At 46.1% G+C, this 23,148-nt stretch overlaps 1 long non-coding RNA gene across 1 annotated transcript; it reads right to left on the minus strand.

The window, feature by feature from the left end:
• Positions 1–1,671: 1,671 nt before the first annotated feature.
• On the minus strand, positions 1,672–21,426 carry LOC121578658. The gene is made up of 3 exons (XR_006002804.2): positions 21,338–21,426; positions 3,690–3,932; positions 1,672–3,177 (listed from the first exon to the last, which is right to left on the minus strand). It is a non-coding gene; the product is annotated as an uncharacterized LOC121578658 (long non-coding RNA).
• Between the last annotated feature and the right edge of the window lie 1,722 nt (positions 21,427–23,148).

Below are 23,148 nucleotides of genomic sequence, written 5' to 3' on the forward strand. Positions count from 1 at the left end.
TTTTCTGAAATGTTTTAAGATGTAACTTGCATTACGATGCATTACTTTGGCATGGCTTACTGGCTGTAGCCATCCGACCTTCTGAAGTCAGAAACAACTGAGTCACCATTAGCAAAAAGAACACAAGATACCTGTTGTCGATAATCAAGCTATAATTGAAGCCAGATCTAAAAGAAACGTAGTTGATGCACTTTTCAATTATCAATGTGGCCTGCTGAAAGTGTCACTCCTAGAAAGGAACTTTCTAGATTATATACATGAGGGTGATGGAGAGAGAACCTGCAGGCTGTGGAAATTCAAATTACTGCATTTTATACAAACCGGGAGAACAAAATACAGCCAAAAGGGTCTGAAACTGTCACGACTTCCTCCGAAGCTGCCTCCCTTCCTTGTTCGGGCATGCTTCGGCGTTCGTCGTCACCGGCCTTCTAGCCACTGACGCGCCATATCTCATCATTCCATTTGTCTTGTCTTGTCAATTACACACACCTGGTTCATATTCCCCTCATTAGTACATGTTTAAGTGTTCCCTCTGCCCCCTTGTCCTTGTGGGTGATTGTTCATTGTGAGGATTAGTAGCTCGGTGGAGCTCAGTATTTTGTGCATGTTTGTTCCAGTGCACCTGTTTTGCGCACTGGACTGGTTACGCTGGATTACAGAATAAACTCTGTATACTGTGATTTACCCTCCTGCGCCTGACTCCTTCAAATCACGCATCACAGAAACTGCATTTTGATCTAGCCCTACAAAACCCCATTGTGTCTCAAAGACTCTGTGGAACCGCACAGTGAATACAGGTGGTGGATCAGGAAACAACATAGCATTGCGAACACCATGTGTGCCTCACAAAAGACCTCATCCAACATCAAAGGGCCCATGTCCAGTTTGAAATTGCATAGAAAGTCAGCAGGACCATTGGAGAGCAGACCAATCTCATTCAGCGATTTGATAAAGACAGTTGTTGAAGCCAGAGTCTGGAAAGCACTCAATCTCAAGTACAGCTGAGGACATCAACCATAAAGTGTGCTTCTTGATCAGGATTTTTTTCTTTGACAACTGGCAGGTTCTACCCAAGCTTCCAGAACTTCCAAATACTGTAAACCTGTTGCACAACTTGGACTATGAGGAACTAGTGTTGTGGATCAACAACCACAAACTGAAATTACACCGTGAGAAGAACAAACTGTCTGCTCGTTTGGTGTTCAGACAGTGGCGCAAACGTTGACAGTTAATCTCAATTGTGCTGAGACCCTAGAATGGAAATTGTTATATTAAATGACACAATGTAGACTCACAAAACATGTGTATTTACTTTTATACCATTAAATTCTTTGTTACATTTATTTGTGTAATTATTTTAACTGAAAATATTCGATGTACCTTTTTTGTACCATTTATTTGTGTAATTACTTTTAATTACAATGTTAAGTACTGTTAACATTCTTCCTGTTGTTGCTTTTAATTTTTTTATATGAATATGTTTTATAGGCTGTGCAAGAGCAGTAACACAACTGCTATAGCCTAGCCTTTTCCCAATTCTCTGGCCCAACACTGAGGGGAAAGCCCACACGTTTTCTACTTTGAAAGTTTATAGTAGTACACTTTGTTACTTATTTCATCCGAAAAGGCAACTACAAGTTAATTTACAATAAAGTCATATCATCTACTGAGCATTGTTGTTTCCAAATCTGGATTATTTATTGAAGTCAAGTGAAGGAGAAAAGTGATAGATTCAAAAATGCACTTTATGAACAAGTAACTATGGGTGACAGGTCACATCTTGGCCCACTCTATACTTTAGATAACTGAAAATGAGTATTTGAACAAATCTTTAAGCTAAATTATTTACAGTGTGTGTATGGCATAGATTTTACTATTCCATACAGCTCAAATGGTAAAAGGGCCTGTTTGCACTACAATAATATCCTAGACTACATACCCTTTTACGTGTTAGGCAGATGAGACAATACCTACAGTATTAATCAACACAGCATGTAAAAGTCCTCATACACACTACACAGTCATGTTTACAAAAGCCCCAAGTTGTCCCAACTCTGAATCATCATCATAATCATCATCACTCAAGTGTTCATCATCCCCCAAAACCTCAGTGATGATAGACAGTAGGGCTATTGTATGTCTCATGTCAGTAACGGGAATCCTCAATTGAGATAAGGGAATTGCACTCAGAATGTTGTCAATGATTTTGTCAGGGTTACCCTACTTGGCTGATGTGCAATAAACAGAGACACTACCATGAACACCTGTGTGCACCATCTCAAGTGCAAGGTCATGTAATTCCTCTCTCAGGTATTGCCTATGCCCTTCACTGACCAGTGTATGTCTTGGTTGTAATTGTTGCCCTGTGTCATGTAAAAAATTTCCCAGCGTGAAATAGTTAATGAGGTAGCACAATTGTCACAGCAGTCATGTTTGGGTGATATTGATTGCGTGACCTCATCATCAAAGAGCTGTAACAGTTTCACCCGGCTGCAGCTGGTACTGTTTGACACATACAGTCTCATCTTATCTGAAACTCCAACATGCTGTCTTCCATGTTACAGGTTAAGTGAATGTGAGCTTGTGCCGTCCCTCCCCGCTGTTTCATGTGCCTTCATGTAAGACTCAAGGTCTAGAGGTGGTCCATAGTTGACTACATGATGGACACCCTTAAAGTTTACCCCCATTCCCAGTGCTGAAGTAGCCATCACAACTCTGAGATTAGATGACTCATCTTTCAAGGCTTCGATAATGTGCAGTTTTATGTGCTTGGGTTTCTCTGTCGAAAAGTCTGTTTTCCAGTGTGTCCTTTGCTCCTGCTGGATGCAGAGAAATGCTGAAAAACCTTGTTGTACAGCAAAGAACAGTCTTCAATTCTCTTACAGTATATGACAGTCCTTGGGATATCAGGCCCCTTTGACTCCAACCATGAAAACGTCTCTACAGGGTCAAACGACACCTTCTTCACGGCCAGTCTGATGTTGTCCCTGTCAGGACTGTTCACCACCTCAACACATTACTGCATGCCCAGGTGCTTCATTATGCTCTTCCTTGTAGCCTTGGAAGCTGTAGCTGTGACGGCCAATTCAGGAACTGGAACTGGAAGGAGTGACCCCCAGCTCGCCAACCATTTCACACCACTTCAGAAAAGCAGCCTCCTTCCCCTGTGCCTTTTCCCTTTATAGGAAATGGGATAAAAAACAATAAAATATGCATTAGTTGTCATAATAAAGGACTTAATAATACTGTTTCAATGACAACATTGTCATGTTGAAGGTAGAGCGTGGCCTTTGTGTTAATTTAAAAGAGGTGTAATTTTAAGAGAAGTTCCAACATGATTTTAAAAAAGTGATACAGTCTATACTAAAACACACAGAAACACAACTGATTAAATAATTAGCAGGTTTCACGCATCAGACACTTTCATTTTGAAGTAAAATAATACCAGGGCATATCAAATCATATAAGGGCAATCAACATACACACCTGGCAATAAAAACACATGGCATGACCCCTACCCCACATAGCTGCAACCACATCCAACCCCCCTTCTCCCTCTCTTCCCACATAGCTATACCTCCTTCCCCCCTCTCCCCCTCCTCTTTCTCCCGATATCTCTCAGACAGTTTTAGTCAACTTAGCCAAAAAAGATTATCAAAACACATTTTAGTTACACACAAATATCTCACCATTGAACCACGGTGTGGACCTCATCGACAACCATTCCAATGAGACGCTCGCGGAACAATGATGTTTGAAGTAGACATCGCCATTTCTCTGAACCAACACAAGTTTCAGGAGTCCCGAAGACATCGTGTATTCACCCTTGGCAAGATCGTGTATTCACCCTTGGCAATTTTCTTGGCCTCCATCTCACTTTGACCCACGTTTGTGGCGGCGAATCCTTGAGCATTCAGAACACGATCCTGATCCTAGATTATTGAAATAAGAGGATAAACTACTATTACCATCAATTTTTCTCCACTTTCAATTTCAATAAATCGCACTGTCAGCCACACTAAACTTTTATCATAGCCTGTAGGTAGACACGCCAAAATGTATATTTTCTTTTGTAGAGTGTTCAAGCAGAGTTGTAATGCCTTCATAGACTCAATTTTGTGTATAGAGCACACTTCTGGCCAACTAGTTGGTGGCGCTCCTTTTCAGATATGTTATTCTTTATGACACATTATTGCGCTATGAAGGCATTCCCGCAATACATCTCCACACAAAGCCATGGCCAGCCACCACAAGTCCAGTCCCAGAGAAATCCTCCATGCATCTATCCCTGATCACGCTTCCCATGGAATTGACTGGTAATTAAAGCCGAGCCGCCCGGGCCATACGTCCCCATAAATCCCTATTACAAGGAGTAAAAAATACAGATCCATTAAGGAACACTTTAAGCCACAGTCCTGCAAGGCCACGGGGCTTCATAAGAAAGTTAGCACCTGTCATAATTTAGCCTGGCGGATCACAGTTCATTAGCATCCAGCGTGGCCCTAGAAGCCTGGGGTGGGGGTTTGGGGGGAAGGCATGTTATTAATTGGGAGTTGCTCAGGCCCCCACCCCACCACCTCCACCACCCCGCTCCACCCTCCCCCACCACCACCATTCCCCTGACCACCCCACCCCAACCTACCCTCCCCCACCACCACCATTCAACTGACCACCCCACCTTACCCTACCTCGCTCCACCCCACCTCGCTCTGTTCCACCCCGCTCCATCCACACTCCCTGGGTCACTCCACCCCACCCCACCCACAGCCCTGCATGGTCTCTGTCAAGCCTGTGTGCTGCGGCCTCCTGATGACTCAGCAGATATGCTGTAGCGGGCCTTAGGAATAAGGCCGTGGAGGAACAGAGGATATCTACAGTATTTAGGACTTGAGCTGGTACCCAGCCCACCAACAAGAGAGGTTGTGTGTGTGAGAGAGAGAGGGGTGGAGGAGGGAGGGGGCAGTGGAGAGGGGAGCCTGACATGGTGATGTCATATGCTGCTTAGAGTGATGTATAACCTTACACGCAGAGACGGGCACACACACACACACGAGCCGCAAGAACACAGACACACACACACACAGCCATCCACCTACGCTCACGCTCAGAGTTCTCATCTGGCATTAAAGCACTTCTTTGGCTCTGATGTCTTGTCACTTATCTTAAGCACTGGAAGGATGTGTGCTGGGGGATGGAGGGAGGAGGATGAGGGGAAAAGGCGGGGAGGAGGGGGCTGGATGACACACAACCAAACTCAATTTTGCTGACTGCTCAACTTTAGGCAAGGGTAGATTAACAATGCTAACGTCAATTCCATGTGATGAATGAATCATTTTCACCACATTATGAGTATATTTATAATCATCTAAAGTTAAGGAGTATCTCAAAAACGAATAAACGTGCCCTTATAACCCCAGAGTGTTTAGGTGATTAGTCCTAATCTTATTTTAGTGACTGTCTGCATCCTTTAAAATATCTTAGTATACAAAGCTGGTTCTAAGACACACTTGATAATGGAACAGTTTGCCTCGGATACTATTTCAAAATCTCTGTTCCACAACCAAAACATTGCTTCACTCCAACATCCCAGCAGTCTTGTACCATTGTCATTCATGCTGAGTTCTAGTACGGCATCCATATTAGGAAGTCTCTCAGTTGTCAGACTAAACTCCCTCAGTTGTCAGTTGACAACTTCCGTCTGACAACTAAGGGACGTCCTATGGATTCCATATTCCAGGCTTTCTGTCGGCTCCTTGTCCCTGTTCATTTCCTCTACACTGCCTCATTCCCAGGCCTTAAAATATTTACTCCCATCCACATCTCATTTTCAAATCTCTCTTGTTGTTTGTTTCCTTTGAACCCAGTTCAGTGTGAGATGTTTATCCCCCTTTTACTTCCTTCCCTCTCTCTCTTTTCTCACCGTTGTCAATGTTTTCCTAGAGAGAAAAAATGTATATTTTAATAAGCAATTCTGTGCCATGCACCAAACACCCACACAGTGCAGGGGAGAAATTGATACAACTCATGCAGTTCAAGGGGAGGGTCCTTACTACAACCTTCAATAGCACAGTCCATCAAAAGCAAAGGTGCAGGTAGCCTCGCGGTTGGGCCAGTAACCAAAAGGTCGCTGGTTGGAATCCCTTAGCAGACTAGGTGAAAAATCTGTTGATGTGCCCTTGACAAGGCACTTAACCCTAATTGCTCCTGTAAGTCACTCTAGATAAGAGTGTCTGCTAAATGACTAAAATGTGCAGTGGCTGCAAAAGTTATCGAACGCACTGTATCTGAAAGCAGAATTCTCACTGCTGGAGTCTGCAACGTTGTGAGATTGGGGTCTGGCGGTGTCTCCTTGAAATGCCATCGAGCACAGAGACATTGAGGAAGAAATTAAGCAACTCTGATTCTGCATAACCAAACTATTTCTTAGTCTGTCTTCTCGACTATTATCAAAGGGTGAATACCTATAGGCCTGAAATGTGATACGATAGGCTACAGTGCTTGTGGAAAAGCTAATTCTATCTTGCTGGTAGAATTGATTCTAGAATATGTATTGTGAACCTGAGCTCAGTCTGAAGCCTTGCAAAATTGCACAGTGTGTGCTGTGTAAAGTAAAGTTATTGATTCAGCATGGATTTCACATGAATTCAAGTCGTCTTTGAAAAACACAATCCAAATATTGACGTTTTACACACAGTGGAACCATGATGTTTATTTACGTGTTTGTCAACATACAGTATGTGTGCAACATGTATGTATACGTGAGTACACCCTCGTATGTGATTTGTATGTGTGAACGATCTGTGTGTGTGTGTGTGTGTGTGCATGCATCTGTGTGTGTGTGCGTGCGTGTGATAATGTGCATTTGGCTGTTCATCACCTTTTTTTTCTCCCCTCCTCTCGGAGAGACGAGTGTGAGATGACTCGTGGGATGAGCAGGCACTGGGCACACGCTGAGCTCAGGTAATGAGAAATGATGTTCATGTCAGCGACAGAATTGTCTAAATCATTCCCAAGCTGAGTTACATAATTCAAATATCATTCCACCACTCTGCCTGCCCTTATCTCTGCCTGCCCTTATCCCTTATCTCCACCTCATCCTCTGGCTCCTTCCCTCTTTTCTCACTCCCATTTCAAATATGTATTTTTTCCCATATTCTCCACTGAGGGGGGAAGTGCAGGGATTTGAGCAGGGCTTAAGTAACCCAGCGGAGCAGAGCATGCTGGGTAAAAAGGCCCTGAGGTAAAAAGAAGGGAAGAAAAAAGAAGAAAGTCATATACGTGTCATAGTACCCAATCTGAGACCCGTTCACAATAATCATCTTCTTGGAGGTGGGTTTGATATAAAATGCTTCTGAACACAGCGATGGACAGCATAACTATATTGTTACTGACAGGATGGAGTTCATGTAAGAAATCTTTGAAAAGGTCTTGTTGATTTTCACAGTGCTAAGGCTTTCACAAACAATGCATTGATGTGGTGGCTACACGTTTGATCTAGTCTGACCTAGAGGGCTATTGGTGGTCAGCTGTTGCAAACGGAAATGGAGTTCACAATTGGTTTTTGGAATTTGAATGGATCTTTCTCGGCGGACCGAGTCGGAATTGGAAGCAGATTGAACCGAGATGCAGTTGGAATATGAACAGAGAGATGAAGTTGACCTCAACCTTTTCTTTTTTGCCCCTGCCCACCACCCCCACACCCTCCCCACCACACCCACCCCCACCCCCTCCCCCTCCCCACCACCCCCCAATCTAACAGCTACTTCCAAGGCAGAGAAGAAAATGTATTTTTAACTGTAGAAAACTTTTCCTCCCATCTCTCTTTTTATTCACACCCACTCATCTCTCTCTCTCTCTCTCTCTCTCTCTCTCTCTCTCTCTCTCTCTCTCTCTCTCTCTCTCTCTCTCTCTCACTCTCTCACTCTCTCACTCTCTCACTCTCTCACTCTCACTCTCAATGTCCAATTCTCTGATGTCTTGGCAGGCCTTATTCTGTCTCTCCTGAGATTTAGAGGAGATACAGAGGAGTGTGTGGACTGGAGATATAGAGGAGTGTGTGGACTGGAGATATAGAGGAGTGTGTGGATTGGAGATATAGAGGAGTGTGTGTTGAGGCGTAAAGGACACTGCGCCCCTGGACAGGCCCGGTCCGTCCAACGGTAGCCCAGACGGTGTGATTCAGCTCTTCTGAAGCCCAGCCAACTCTTGCTCACTCTCTCTGCCCCTCGCACACACACAAACACACACACACAGACACACACACACACACACACACACACACTATCCCTTTTTCTCTATATCTCTTTCCCCTATCACTCACTAACTCACTCAATCTGCTCTTCTCTCCCTCTCTCTCGTCACCCCAGTGAGACCACACAGGAGGAGGGCAGGGAGGTCTGTAGTGGTGGAGGTCTTGTGTGTGTGCAGGGGCTCTCTGGTGCTCAAACCCAGGGCAAGGTGACCTTATCCTGGCATATACCATCCAGGAGGGCCATGGGAAGGGGTGGTGAGGGGGAAGGGGTGGTGAGCGGGGAGGTGCGAGGGGCGGCAATTAAGGGTTATTCGTACTCCTGTCAAACTTCACAGGAAAAGGGTTTGTTCCTTCGGGGTCAAGTTCTATATTGAGATACGTGTACGTAACTCCAACCTTTTTAAACATATGGATGCCTGATCTATGCAAGAGTCGTGGGCATGTAAAAGTACAGAATTTTAACCTTTGGTCCTCTGTAGCTCAGTTGGTAGAGCATGGCGCTTTTAACACCAAGGTAGTGGGTTCGATCCCCGGGACCACCCATACACAAAAATGTATGCACGCATGACTGTAAGTCGCTTTGGATAAAAGCGTCTGCTAAATGGCATATTATTATTATTATTATGTGATGGAGGCCTATTAGGAAATCTGTGTAATGCAGTAATGCAGCAAATAGGTATTAGTCGTAATTCCAATGTAAAAATGTGTCCCAAGACTACAATTACAGTGTGATTACATACCAATGTTATTGCTGTCTGTGGCATAACATCAATAATAAATGTGTAACCTTCTACGGCCGGGATTCAATTTCATCTGCAGCATTTTACTGTGAATGCATTCTCTGCGAACACGGTAACATTGCCTTTAAAAGCCGCATTGTTGACAACCCACGATCAGATTGAATCCCGGCCTAAATCTTGCAACAGGAAACATAATTTAACAATACTTTGATGAAGTACTACAAGCATTAGCTACTTTGACAACATGATGTTGATAATTAGATAATGCCTGTTATGCTTGATATAATAACGGGCATTGTAGCATGATATCATCTGGAACACAAACACCGTTGAAAAGTAAAACCTTAAGAGGATCTACTGGGCCAACAATTCCATCATCTCAATTTATAAAGATCTGTCAGTAGGTCATATCCCTCGTATGTCCTCAAGGCATGACATCATGGTATGTGAGACCATGTGAAACCAGACCTGTCATTTGTAGCTCAGCTGGTAGAGCACGGCGCTTGTAACGCCAAGGTAGTGGGTTCGATCCCCGGGACCACCCATACACAAAAAAAAAATGTATGCATGCATGACTGTAAGTCACTTTGGATAAAAGCGTCAACTAAATGGCGTATTATTATTATTATTATTTGCTCCTCAGTGGCGTGTGAGGACAGAAGCCTGGGCCTAAGGGAGAGGGCTCTCACTGTACACATGCAAATAGGTCAACTGCTCTAAACTTTGACTGTGTGTGCGTGCATGCGTGTGTGTGTGTGTGTGTGTGTGTGTGTGTGTGTGTGTGTGTGTGTCAGTGAAGGCTCCTCAGAGGGGGAAGGGGAGGACCATCCTACTCAGTGAATTTCAGAAAAATAAAAAATGATGAAACATTAAAAAAGTTATCCCTTTTAGATAAAACTATATTAAATATATTCACATATCACCAAATATCTGATTAAAACACACTGTTTTGCAATGGTCTACAGTAGTCTCAACAGTGGGAGAATCTCAATTGCATACTCCTCAAAGTTTTTGACATTTTCCAGATTGACTGACCTTCATGTCTTAAAGTAATGATGGACTGTCGTTTCTCTTTGCTTATTTGAGCTGTTCTTGCCATAATATTGACTTGGTCTTTTACCAAATAGGGCTATCTTCTGTATACCCCCCCTACCTTGTCACAACACAACTGATTGGCTCAAACGCATTAAGAAGGAAAGGAATTCCACAAATTAATTTTTAAGAAGGCACACTTGTTAATTGAAATGCATTCCATTTGACTACCTCATGAAGCTGGTTGAGAGAATGCCAAGAGTGTGCAAAGGTGTCATCAAGGCAAAGGGTGGCTATTTGAAGAATCTCAAATATAAAATATATTTTGATTTGTTTAACACTGTCACGATCGTCGTATGAGTGAGTAGACCAAGGCGCAGCGTGTGAACCAAACATGACTTTAATTAGTTAAAGTTTCAAAAATACAAACAAAACACGACTCGTGAAGTCCACGGTGACACAGACCGAACACGGAACAAAAACCCACAAACACAAAGTGAAACACAGACAGTTAAATATGGCTCCCAATCAGAGACAACCAGCCGACAGCTGACACTCGTTGCCTCTGATTGGGAGTCACACAGGCAAACATAGAAATAACCAACCTAGAACACCCAAACAAAGAAACAGAACACATAGAATGAACACACCCTGGCTCAACATATAGAGTCCCAGAGCCAGGGTGTGACAGTACCCCCCCCTAAAGGCGCGGACTGCGACCGCGCCTAAATACGAGCAAAACAGGGGAGGGCTGGGTGGGCATACCTCCTCGGCGGCGGTTCTGGCTCCGGCCTTGCCCACCACCCTCCAACAAACCCCCCATACAAGGACCAAGCAGCGTGTCCAGGAGCAGGCAGACTGGACATGGGAGGATCGCCGGCCATGGAGTGAGACTGACGAGAGGCAACCCCAAAAACATTTTAGGGGGGGGCACACGGCATGGACGACGGGGCTGACGGAGGCAAAAGAGGGGCGGATTCTGGAAGCCACCAGGTTACGGATACACCGCCCTGTACGTCCTGTGCGGATGCCTCACACAGAGTGTGTGAGGGTAGGCATTCAGCCAGGACGGGTTGTGGCCGCTCTTCACTCCAGGACTCCTATCCGTCTCCACAGCCCGGTTCGGCCTGTCCCTGCTCCACGCACCAAGCCTACGGGGTGCGTCGCCAGCCCAGCCCGGCCTGTTCCTGCTCCACGCACAAAGCCTACGGTGTGCGTCGCCAGCCCAGCCCGGCCTGTCCCTGCTCCACGCACCAAGCCTACGGGGTGCGTCGCCAGCCCAGCCCGGCCTGTCCCTGCTCCACGCACAAAGCCTACGGTGTGCGTCGCCAGCCCAGCCCGGCCTGTCCCTGCTCCACGCACCAAGCCTACGGGGTGCGTCGCCAGCCCAGCCCGGCCTGTTCCTGCTCCACGCACAAAGCCTACGGTGTGCGTCGCCAGCCCAGCCCGGCCTGTCCCTGCTCCACGCACCAAGCCTACGGGTGCGTCGCCAGCCCAGCCCGGCCTGTCCCTGCTCCACGCACAAAGCCTACGGTGTGCGTCGCCAGCCCAGCCCGGCCTGTTCCTGCTCCACGCACCAAGCCTACGGGGTGCGTCGCCAGCCCAGCCCGGCCTGTTCCTGCTCCACGCACCAAACCCACGGTGTGCGTCGCCAGCCCGGCCCGGCCTGTTCCTGCCACTCGCACCAAACCTACGGTGCGCGTCGCCAGCCCGGCCCGGCCTGTTCCTGCCACTCGCACCAAACCTACGGTGCGCGTCGCCAGCCCGGCCCGGCCTGTTCCTGCCACTCGCACCAAACCTACGGTGCGCGTCGCCAGCCCGGCCCGGCCTGTTCCTGCCACTCGCACCAAACCTACGGTGCGCGTCGCCAGCCCGGCCCGGCCTGTTCCTGCCACTCGCACCAAACCTACGGTGCGCATCGTCAGCCTGGTCCAGCCCGTTCCTGCTACTCGCACCAAGCCAGGGGTGCGAGTCGCCAGCCCGGCTCGGCCTGTTCCTGCCACTCGCACCAAACCTACGGTGCGCGTCACCAGCCCGGCCCGGCCTGTTCCTGCCACTCGCACCAAGTCAGGGGTGTGAGTCGCCAGCCTGGTCCAGCCTGTTCCTGCCACTCGCACCAAGCCAGGGGTGCGAGTCGTCAGCCTGGTCCAGAACGTTCCTGCTACTCGCACCAAGCCAGGGGTGCGAGTCGTCAGCCTGGTCCAGCCCGTTCCTGCTACTCGCACCAAGCCAGGGGTGCGAGTCGTCAGCCTGGTCCAGCCCGTTCCTGCTACTCGCACCAAGCCAGGGGAGCGAGTCGTCAGTCCGGCACAACCCGTGCCTGAGTCATCGGTGCCAATTCAGGTACCGCTCAACTGCTCCACTAAGGAGCTGAAGCCTACCGCCCTGCTACGCCCAGTCCAGCTCCAGCCAGCGGGCCAGACCGACCAGGGGCGCTATGGGGGGTTTGTTGGAGGGTGGTGGGCAAGGCCGGAGCCAGAACCGCCGCCGAGGAGGTATGCCCACCCAGCCCTCCCCTGTTTTGCTCGTATTTAGGCGCGGTCACAGTCCGCGCCTTTTGGGGTGGGTACTGTCACACCCTGGCTCTGGGACTCTATATGTTGAGCCAGGGTGTGTTCATTCTATGTGTTCTGTTTCTTTGTTTGGGTGTTCTAGGTTGGTTATTTCTATGTTTGCCTGTGTGACTCCCAATCAGAGGCAACGAGTGTCAGCTGTCGGCTGGTTGTCTCTGATTGGGAGCCATATTTAACTGTCTGTGTTTCACTTTGTGTTTGTGGGTTTTTGTTCCGTGTTCGGTCTGTGTCACCCTGGACTTCACGAGTCGTGTTTTGTTTGTATTTTTGAAACTTTAACTAATTAAAGTCATGTTTGGTTCACACGCTGCGCCTTGGTCTACTCACTCATACGACGATCGTGACAAACACTTTTTTGGTTACTACATGATTCCATATGTGTTATTTCATAGTTTTGATGTCTTCACTATTATTCTACAATCTAGAAAATAGTAAAAATAAAGAAAAACCCTTGAATGAGTAGGTGTGTCCAAACTTTTGACTGGTAGTGTATATATAGGGAGTACCATTACCAGATGAATGTGCAGAGGTACGAGGTATTTAAGGGTAGATACTGTACGTACATGAAGGCAGGGTAAAGTGACTAGGCATCAACATAGATTATAATACGAGTAAAATAAAGAACAGAGTAGCAGCAGCTAAGTGTATTTGTGTGTGTGTGTGTTTGTGTGTGTGTGTGTATTTGTGTGTGTGTGTGTGTATCTATGTGTGTTTGTGTTGTGTCAGTATGCGTGTGTGTTTTATGTGTGTGTGTGCGTATGTAGTCTATGTGAATGTGTGTGGGTTTTGTGTGGGTGTGTCAATGTAGTGTGTGAGTGAGTGTGTATAAGGTGTGTACAGTATAAATAGTCTAGTGAGTTTTTGTAGGGTCAGTGAAAGATAGAGTCAGTGCAGATAGTTTGGGTACCATTAATTGACTATTTAGCTGTCTGGCTATTTAGAAGTCTAAAGGCTTGGGGGTAGAAGCTGTCTTGGAACCTGTTGGTCCGAGAGCCGATGGTCCGGTACCGTTTTCTGGATGGTAGCAGAGTGAGAAGTCTATGGTTTGGGTGGCTGGAGTGTTTGGCAATTTATGGGGCATTCCTCTGACACCGCTTGATATATACATCTGGCCCTTCATTGGACACTGTGTTAACAAACCTCCAAACGCGCTTCAATGCCATACAACACTCCTTCTGTGGCCTCCAACTGCTCTTAAACGCTAGTAAAACTAAATGCATGCTCTTCAATCGAACGCTGCTTGCACCCGCCCGCCCGACTAGAATCACTACTCTTGGCGGGTCTGACTTAGACTTCCAGACTCACATTAAGCATCTCCAATCCAAAGTTAAATCTAGAATCGGCTTCCTGTTTCGCAACAAAGCCTCCTTCACTCATGCTGCTAAACATGCCCTCGTAAAACTGACTATCCTACCGATCCTCGACTTTGGCGATGTCATTTACAAAATAGCTTCCAACAATCAACTCAGCAAATTGGATGTAGTCTATCACAGTGCCATCCGTTTTGTCACCAAAGCCCCATATACTACCCACCATTGTGACCTGTACGCTCTCGTTGGCTGGCCCTCACTACATATTAGTCGCCAAACCCACTGGCTCCAGGTCATCTATAAATCACTTCTAGGCAAATCCCCACCTTATCTTAGCTCATTGGTCACCATAGCAACACCCACCCGTAGTATGCGCTCCAGCAGGTATATCTCACTGGTCATCCCCAAAGCCAACACCTTCTTTGGCCGCCATTCCTTCCAGTTCTCTGCTGCAAATGACTGGAACGAACTACAAAAATCTCTGAAGCTGGAGACACTTATCTCCCTCATTAACTTTAAGCATCAGTTGTCAGAGCAGCTTACCGATCACTGTACCTGTACACAGCCCATCTGTAATTAGCCCACCCAACTACCTCATCCCCATATTGTTATTTACATTGTTATTTATTTTGCTCATTTGCACCCCAGTATCTCTATTGGCACATCATCTTCTGCACATCTATCACTCCAGTGTTAATACTAAATTGTAATTATTTTGCACTATGGCCTATTTATTGCCTTACCTCCATAACTTACTACATTTGCACACACTGTATATAGATTTTCTATTTTCTATTGTGTTATTGACTGTATGTTTTTGTTTATTCCATATGTACAGTGAGGGAAAAAAGTATTTGATCCCCTGCTGATTTTGTACGTTTGCCCACTGACAAAGAAATGTTCAGTCTATAATTTTAATGGTAGGTTTATTTGAACAGTGAGAGACAGAATAACAACAACAAAATCCAGAAAAACGCATTTCAAAAATGTTATAAATTGATTTGCATTTTAATGGGGGAAATAAGTATTTGACCCCCCCTCAATCAGAAAGACTTCTGGCTCCCAGGTGTCTTTTATACAGGTAACGGGTTGAGATTAGGAGCACACTCTTAAAGGGAGTGCTCCTAATCTCAGCTTGTTACCTTTATAAAAGACACCTGTCCACAGAAGCAATCAATCAATCACATTCCAAACTCTCCACCATGGCCAAGACCAAAGAGCTCTCCAAGGATGTCAGGGACAAGATTGTAGACCTACACAAGGCTGGAATGGGCTACAAGACCATCACCAAACAGCTTAGTTAGAAGGTGACAACAGTTGGTGCAATTATTCGCAAATGGAAGAAACACAAAATAACTGTAAATCTCCCTCGGCCTGGGGCTCCATTCAAGATCTCACCTCGTGGAGATGCAATGATCATGAGAACAGTGAGGAATCAGCCCAGAACTACACAGGAGGATCTTGTCAATGATCTCAAGGCAGCTGGGACCATAGTCACCAAGAAAACAATTGACTGAAATCCTGCAGCGCCCGCAAGGTCCCCCTGCTCAAGAAAGCACATATACAGGGCTGTCTGAAGTTTGCCAATGAACATCTGAATGATTCAGAGGAGAACTGAGTGAAAGTGTTGTGGTCAGATGAGACCAAAATCGAGCTCTTTCAACTCGCCGTGTTTGGAGGAGGAGGAATGCTGCCTATGACCCCAAGAACACCATCATCACCGTCAAACATGGAGGTGGAAACATTATGCTTTGGGGGTGTTTTTCTGCTAAGGGGACAGGACAACTTCACCGCATCAAAGGGACGATGGACGGGATCATGTACCGTCAAATCTTGGGTGAGAACCTCCTTCCCTCAGCCAAGGCATTGAAAATGGGTCGTGGATGGGTATTCCAGCATGACAATGACCCAAAACACACGGCCAAGGCAACAGAGGAGTGGCTCAAGAAGAAGCACATTAAGGTCCTGGAGTGGCCTAGCCAGTCTCCAGACCTTAATCCCATAGAAAATCTGTGGAGGGAGCTGAAGGTTCGAGTTGCCAAACGTCAGCCTCGAAACCTTAATGACTTGGAGAAGATCTGCAAAGAGGAGTGGGACAAAATCCCTCCTGAGATGTGTGCAAACCTGGTGGCCAACCACAAGAAACGTCTGACCTCTGGGATTGCCAACAAGGGTTTTGCCACCAAGTACTAAGTCATGTTTTGCAGAGGGGTCAAATACTTATTTCCCTCATTAAAATGCAAATCAATTCATAACATTTTTGACATGCGTTTTTCCGGATTTTTTTTGATGTTGTTATTCTGTCTCTCACTGTTCAAATAAACCTACCATTAAAATTATAGACTGATCATGTCTTTGTGTCACGATCGCCTATGAAATAGGACCAAAGCGCAGCGTTGGGAGTGAACATGATGACTTTAATGTTGAAACACACGAGACTACAAAACAAAAACACGATCCGTGAAGTCCTCAGTTACACTGACTGACACATAGAACAAAACCCCACAACCCCAAAGTGAACAATGACAGTTTAAATATGGCTCCCAATCAGAGATAACGAGCCGACAGCTGACACTCGTTACCACTGATTGGGAGTCACTCGACCAAACACAGAAACAACCAATAACCACCCAACCAATACCCAAACACAACAAAAATTAACACACTCTGGCCCAAAATACCAAGTCCCGGAGCCAGAGCGTGACAGTACCCCCCCCCCCTAAAGGCGCGGACTGCGACCGCGCCTCAAAAAACCCAAATAGGGGAGGGCTGGGTGGGTGTTGCTCCTCGGAGGCGGCTCCGGCTCTGGCTCCGGGCTTGACCACCACCCTACATCAATCCCCCCGTAATGGCCCCGGTCCGATCCATACCAGCTGGCTGGATCAGTACTGATGACGCGCACCCCTAGCTTGGCGCGTGAGGCAGGAACGGACCGGACCTGGCTGACGACTCGCCTCCTCGGCTTGGTGCGTGGGAGCCGGAACGGACCTCCTCAGGCTGACGACTCGCCTCCCTGGCTTGGTGCGCGTAGCAGGAATAGGCTGAACCCGGTTGACGACTCGCCCCCCTTGGTTTGGTGCGAGTAGCCGGAACGAGCTGACCCAGGTTGACGACTCGCACCCTTAGCCTGGTGCGAGTAGCAGGAACAGGCCGGGTTGGGCCGGCGACGCACCCCGTAGGCTTGGTGCGGGGAGCAGGCACGGGCCGGACAGGGCTGACGAAACGCACCACAGACTTGGTGCGGGGAGCAGGAACAGGCCGGGCTGGGCTGGCGACGCGCACCGCTGGCTTGGTGCGGGGAGCAGGCACGGGCCGGACAGAGCTGACGAAACGCACCACAGACTTGGTGCGGGGAGCAGGAACAGGCCGAGTCGGGCTGGCGACGCGCACCACAGGCTCCATGCGAGGAACAGGAACAGACAGGACCGCACTGGGGACACACACCCCTGGCCCTCCACGGGGATTCAGGAACGGGCCGGACCGGACTGGTAACACACCCCAGTACCTTTCGCCCTGCCTCCACACCTTCCTTCCCCTTCGTGACCAGTGGCCCCCTTAACCTGGCGGCCTCCTCTGCCAACCTTCTGCACTCCTCAATCCCGTACTCCTGCTGCCCCGACGCCGTGAGCCCCCCTAAAAAAATTTTCTGGGGGTCTCTCCTCCCCGTGGACCAGGCCTCTATAGTCCTTGCCCAACCTTCGCTCTTCGGTCTCCACCACTCGTCATCCAACTCCTGGAAATGCTGCTTGGTCTCGTTGTGGTGGGTTTTTCTGTCACGATCGCCCATGAAATAGGACCAAAGCGCAGCGTTGGGAGTGAACATGATGACTTTAATGTTGAAACACACGAGACTACAAAACAAAAACACGATCCGTGAAGTCCTCAGTTACACTGACTGACACATAGAACAAAACCCCACAACCCCAAAGTGAACAATGACAGTTTAAATATGGCTCCCAATCAGAGATAACGAGCCGACAGCTGACACTCGTTACCACTGATTGGGAGTCACTCGACCAAACACAGAAACAACCAATAACCACCCAACCAATACCCAAACACAACAAAAATTAACACACTCTGGCCCAAAATACCAAGTCCCGGAGCCAGAGCGTGACACTTTGTCAGTGGGCAAACGTACAAAATACTTTTTTCCCTCACTGTAACCCTGTGTTGTTGTTGTTTTTATCTTACTGCTTTGCTTTATCTTGGCCAGGTCGCAGTTGTAAATGAGAACTTGTTCTCAACTGGCTTACCTGGTTAAATAAAGGTGAAATAAAATATAGAGGTCCTGGATGGCAGGGAGCTCGGCCCCAGTGATGTACCTGGCTGTCCGCACCACACTCTGCAGTCAAGGGCGGTGCATTTGACATACCAAGCGGTGATGCAGCCAGTCAAGCTGCTCTCGATGGTGCAGCTTTTTTCTTATGTTTAATTTTTTACTTATCTATTTTTTACTTCAGTTTATTTTAGTAAATACTTTCTTAACACTTATTTTTCTTAAAACTGCATTGTTGGTTAAAGGCTTGTAAGTAAGCATTTCACTGTAAGGTCTACACCTGTTGTAATCAGTGCATGTGACAAATAACATTTGATTTGATTTGTAGAACTTTTTGAGGATACACAAACACAATCACATTACCACGTTATTCAAATTATTACACATCAATGTGATTTTAATCCTTGCTTGGACTACCTCATTCTGTCTAACTGTGTTGTGTTACTGTTTTCCCAGACAGATCTTGTCCTGCCCTCAGTAGAAGAGTTGAGCTCTTCTCCAACACCATACATCCATGATGAGCCTTTCCTGCAGTGAAGCCTCTGAACACCTCAACCCTGGTTCTGCAAGGAATTCAATCCTCTGAACACCTCAACTCATGCCTCATAGCCTCATTCATTCACTGCTGTGATCCCTTCCCAACACTGTGCAAGTAGCCCTCTCATTCCCATTTCAAATAAGATTTTACTATATATGTCTTTAATAAATGTTTAAGTTAAAAATAATTTGTCTTGACGACTTTTGAAACACGCTCTGTAGTCTCCGTGCCGTCCACGTCTATACCGTGGGTCTCCCATCGTCCTAACTTCTGGTGTGTGTGTGTTCATTCCATGGCATTATGTTTGTTTGTGCCATGGCGTGAGAAAACCTGAGAGTAATGCATGCAAGCCCAGAGAGAGAGTGTGCGCGCGCACGAGAGAGAGAGAGAGAGAGAGAGAGAGAGAGAGAGAGAGAGAGAGAGAGAGAGAGAGAGAGAGAGAGAGAGAGAGAGAGAGAGAGAGAGAGAGAGAGAGAGAGAGAGAGAGAGAGAGAGAGAGAGAGAGAGAGAGAGAATAAAATAAGAGGGGGACAAGACAGGAAGGAGGGGGAGCGTGACAAGCGCCATAATGTCCTCTGAGATGCATTTGGACAGAGCGAGAATCTGTCAAAACACGCCAGCCTCAACGGCCACCTCGCTAATGGCCACAGACGTGAACAAGGGAGGAGGAGAGGAGAGAGAGAGAGTAGGGCTCCACACACCTGCTACTCCCTCCCTCCTTTTGCTTCTGCACAACCACTCTGCCAACAAATCATTTGCCTCCAAATTTCTATAAAGGTACATTGTAACGTTAATGGCTATTGAATTATATATTGTTTTCCACTTTGCTGCTTTTGTGATTGTTTGTGTCTGTGTGCGAGTGTGTGAATGTGTGTCTATTTTCCAATATTTTCTCAGTGTCATATATCTGAGACTATCTCATTTTGATGAATTGGCCCCCCTGTCAATCACTCATCTGAATAGTTTTTTCGAGGCAATTTGGATTGAGTCGTTTTCTTTCCTCTTGGGGAGCAATCATCCTTAGCTTTAAATCATGTCATCGCAGGGAAGGCAGGCTCACTGGTGAAAGTGCTAAGTTGAACAATTACACAGCAAAGCGATTTTATTTATTTTTTCTTTATTTAACTAGGCAAGTCAGTTAAGAACAAATTCTTGTTTACAACGACGGCCTACACCGGCCAAACCCGGACGATGCTGGGCCAATTGTGCGCCGCCCTATGGGACTCCAAATCACGGCCGGTTGTGATACAGCCTGGAATCAAACCAGGGGGTCTGTAGTTACGCCTCAAGCACTGAGATGCAGTGCCTTAGACCGCTGCGCCACTCGGGAGCGATACTTGAAAACATTGCAATATGTTTTTAGATTACATACTGTTAATAACACATTTTCCTCTCGCAAAACATCACTGAACGGTGCAAAAAATACGTTAAATTTTTTTTTTGGGGGGGGCGGGGTAGATCAGCTTTAATATTGCAGATTGTGGCTTATATCAATGTAATTGACTGCATCACTTCCAATTCCCCATATATGTTTTGGAATTTACAGTACCAGTCAAAAGTTTGGACACACCTACTCATTCAAGGGTTTTTCTTTATTTTTACTATTTTCTACATTGTAGAATAATAGTGAAGACATCAAAACTATGAAATAACACATATGGAATTATGTAGTAACCAAAAAAGTGTTAAAAAAAATCAAAATATATTTTAGATCCTTCAAAGTAGCTACCCTTTGCCTTGAAAACAGCTTTCCATACTCTTGGCATTCTCTCAACCAGCTGCACCTGTAACCATTGGCCTCATTGTAATATAGTCTGCTCTAAAGTTGTTTTTACTTTCACTATTGAAGACATACAGTATATTTGATGTATATTTGATGTAATTACTGTTTAAAATACACTTAAAGGAAAGATTCACCCATGTTGAATGTTATATTGTTTTTGTACATCTCTGAGCGATGTTCTATGGATTCCCAGGATCATTTAATGTTTTCATGTGTATCTGAACTACTGCCGTTCAAGCAGTTTTGCATCATATCAAATCAAATCAAATCAAACTGTATTTGTCACATGCGCCGAATACAACAGCTGTAGACCTTACAGTGAAATGCTTACTTACAAGCCCTTAACCAACAATGCAGTTCAAGAAAGAGTTAAGAAAATATTTACCAAATAAACTAAAGTAAAAAAGAATGAACAAACACAAACAAAATAACAATAACGAGGCTATATACAGGGGGTATATATGCAGTCAATGTGCGGATGTACAGGTTAGTCGAGGTAATTTGTACAGGTAGGTTGGGGTAAAGTCACTATGCATAGATAATAGACAGCGGGTAGCAGCAGTGTAAAAACAAATGGAGGAGGGGGGGTGAAACTTTCCTTTAAGCAACAACTCATGCCATTACAACCTGTACAACATCTAGACTTTTGTTGATAAGCTGTAACTGTGGAAGTATGAGAAAGTACAAGTAGTTCCGGTTTGGTGAGGGAAATGAGTGAAGTCTAGAGTCCCGTAAACTAGACGAACAACTGGTGGTTTTTAAAAGAGCGGGAGCAGCCATATCTCACACAACATACTGTTTAAATACTGCAGAACAGGAAGGTAAACTTACCAGCAAGATGTTTAACAGAGCAGGATCTGGTAGTTAAAGTGAATGTGGAGACTTTACAACTTTCCGTACTGACAAGCTATGTGGCCGAAACAAAAGTGCTCTTACTGCCAGAAATGTGAGAAACGTACTTCATTTGTGTAAGCACAGCCAATAGCAGACAAGCTGAGTCACAACAAAACTGAAAGTACAAGCGTGAATGGCGGGCTTGTAAAGGTGCAGCCTATAGAAATGCACGTTTTGTTATGAGTAAGAAATGGAACACGTGAAGTGAATCTAAGATTAATTATTAAGTTTCACCATGTTTGTGTTCAACAGATGAATAAAGTACAATGTACAAAACCACCTGTAGGCATTGTAATAACATGTATTGACACAGTAAGGGCAATTTTGTGTCCATGATGACAGGCTCCTGTTCTCAATGTGGGGTGGACTGGGGCCAAGGTCAATAGGCAAATGCTGTGGAGCGTGCCAAATAAAAATGTAATGAGTAGAACTGACGTTAATACTTATTTTACATGTCAGGGGGACATGTTTGTTCTACATAATATGATTATACTACCCGGGTCTACTGTATTGTACTGCCTGTAGGTCTACTGCACTGTACTGCCTGTAGGTCTACTGCACTGTACTGCCTGTAGGTCTACTGTATTGTACTGCCTGTAGATCTACTGTATTGTACTGCCTGTAGGTCTACTGTACTATATTGCCTGTAGATCTACTGTATTGTACTGCCTGTAGGTCTACTGTATTGTACTGCCTGTAGGTCTACTTTACTGTACTGCCTGTAGATCTACTGGATTGTACTTTCTGTAGGTCTACTGTACTGTACTGCCTGTAGGTCTACTGTACTGTACTGCCTGTAGATCTACTGTATTGTACTGCCTGTAGGTCTACTTTACTGTACTGCCTTTAGGTCTACTGTACTGTACTGACTGTAGGTCTACTGTACTGTACTGCCTGTAGGTCTACTGTACTGCCTGTAGGTCTACTGTACTGTACTGCCTTTCGGTCTACTGTACTGTACTGCCTGTAGGTCTACTGTACTGTACTGCCTTTCGGTCTACTGTACTGTACTGCCTGTAGGTCTACTGTACTGTACTGTCTGTAGGTCTACTGTACTGTACTGCCTGTAGATCTACTGTACTGTACTGCCTGTAGGTCTACTGTACTGTACTGCCAGTAGGTCTACTGTATTGTACTGCCTGTAGGTCTACTATACTGTACTGCCTTTCGGTCTACTGTACTGTACTGCCTGTAGATCTACTGTATTGTACTGCCTGTAGGTCTACTGTACTGTACTGCCTGTAGGTCTACTGTATTGTACTGCCTGTAGGTCTACTGTACTGTACTGCCTGTAGATCTACTGTATTGTACTGCCTGTAGATATACTGTATTGTACTGCCTGTAGGTCTACTGCACTGTACTGCCTGTAGGTCTACTGTACTGTACTGTACTGCCTGTAGATCTACTGGATTGTACTTTCTGTAGGTCTACTGTATTGTACTGCCTGTAGATATACTGTACTGTACTGCCTGTAGATCTACTGTACTGTACTGCCTGTAGATCTACTGTATTGTACTGCCTGTAGGTCTACTGTACTGTACTGCCTGTAGGTCTACTGTATTGTACTGCCTGTAGGTCTACTGTACTGTACTGCTTGTAGGTCTACTGTATTGTACTGCCTGTAGGTCAACTGTACTCTACTGCCTGTAGGTCTACTGTACTGTACTGTACTGCCTGTAACCTGCCGAGTGGCGCAGTGGTCTAAGGCACTGCATCGCAGTGCTAGCTGTGCCACTAGAGATCCTGGT

The sequence above is a fragment of the Coregonus clupeaformis genome, chromosome 12, assembly GCF_020615455.1.
Source record: "Coregonus clupeaformis isolate EN_2021a chromosome 12, ASM2061545v1, whole genome shotgun sequence".
NCBI lineage: Eukaryota > Metazoa > Chordata > Actinopteri > Salmoniformes > Salmonidae > Coregonus > Coregonus clupeaformis.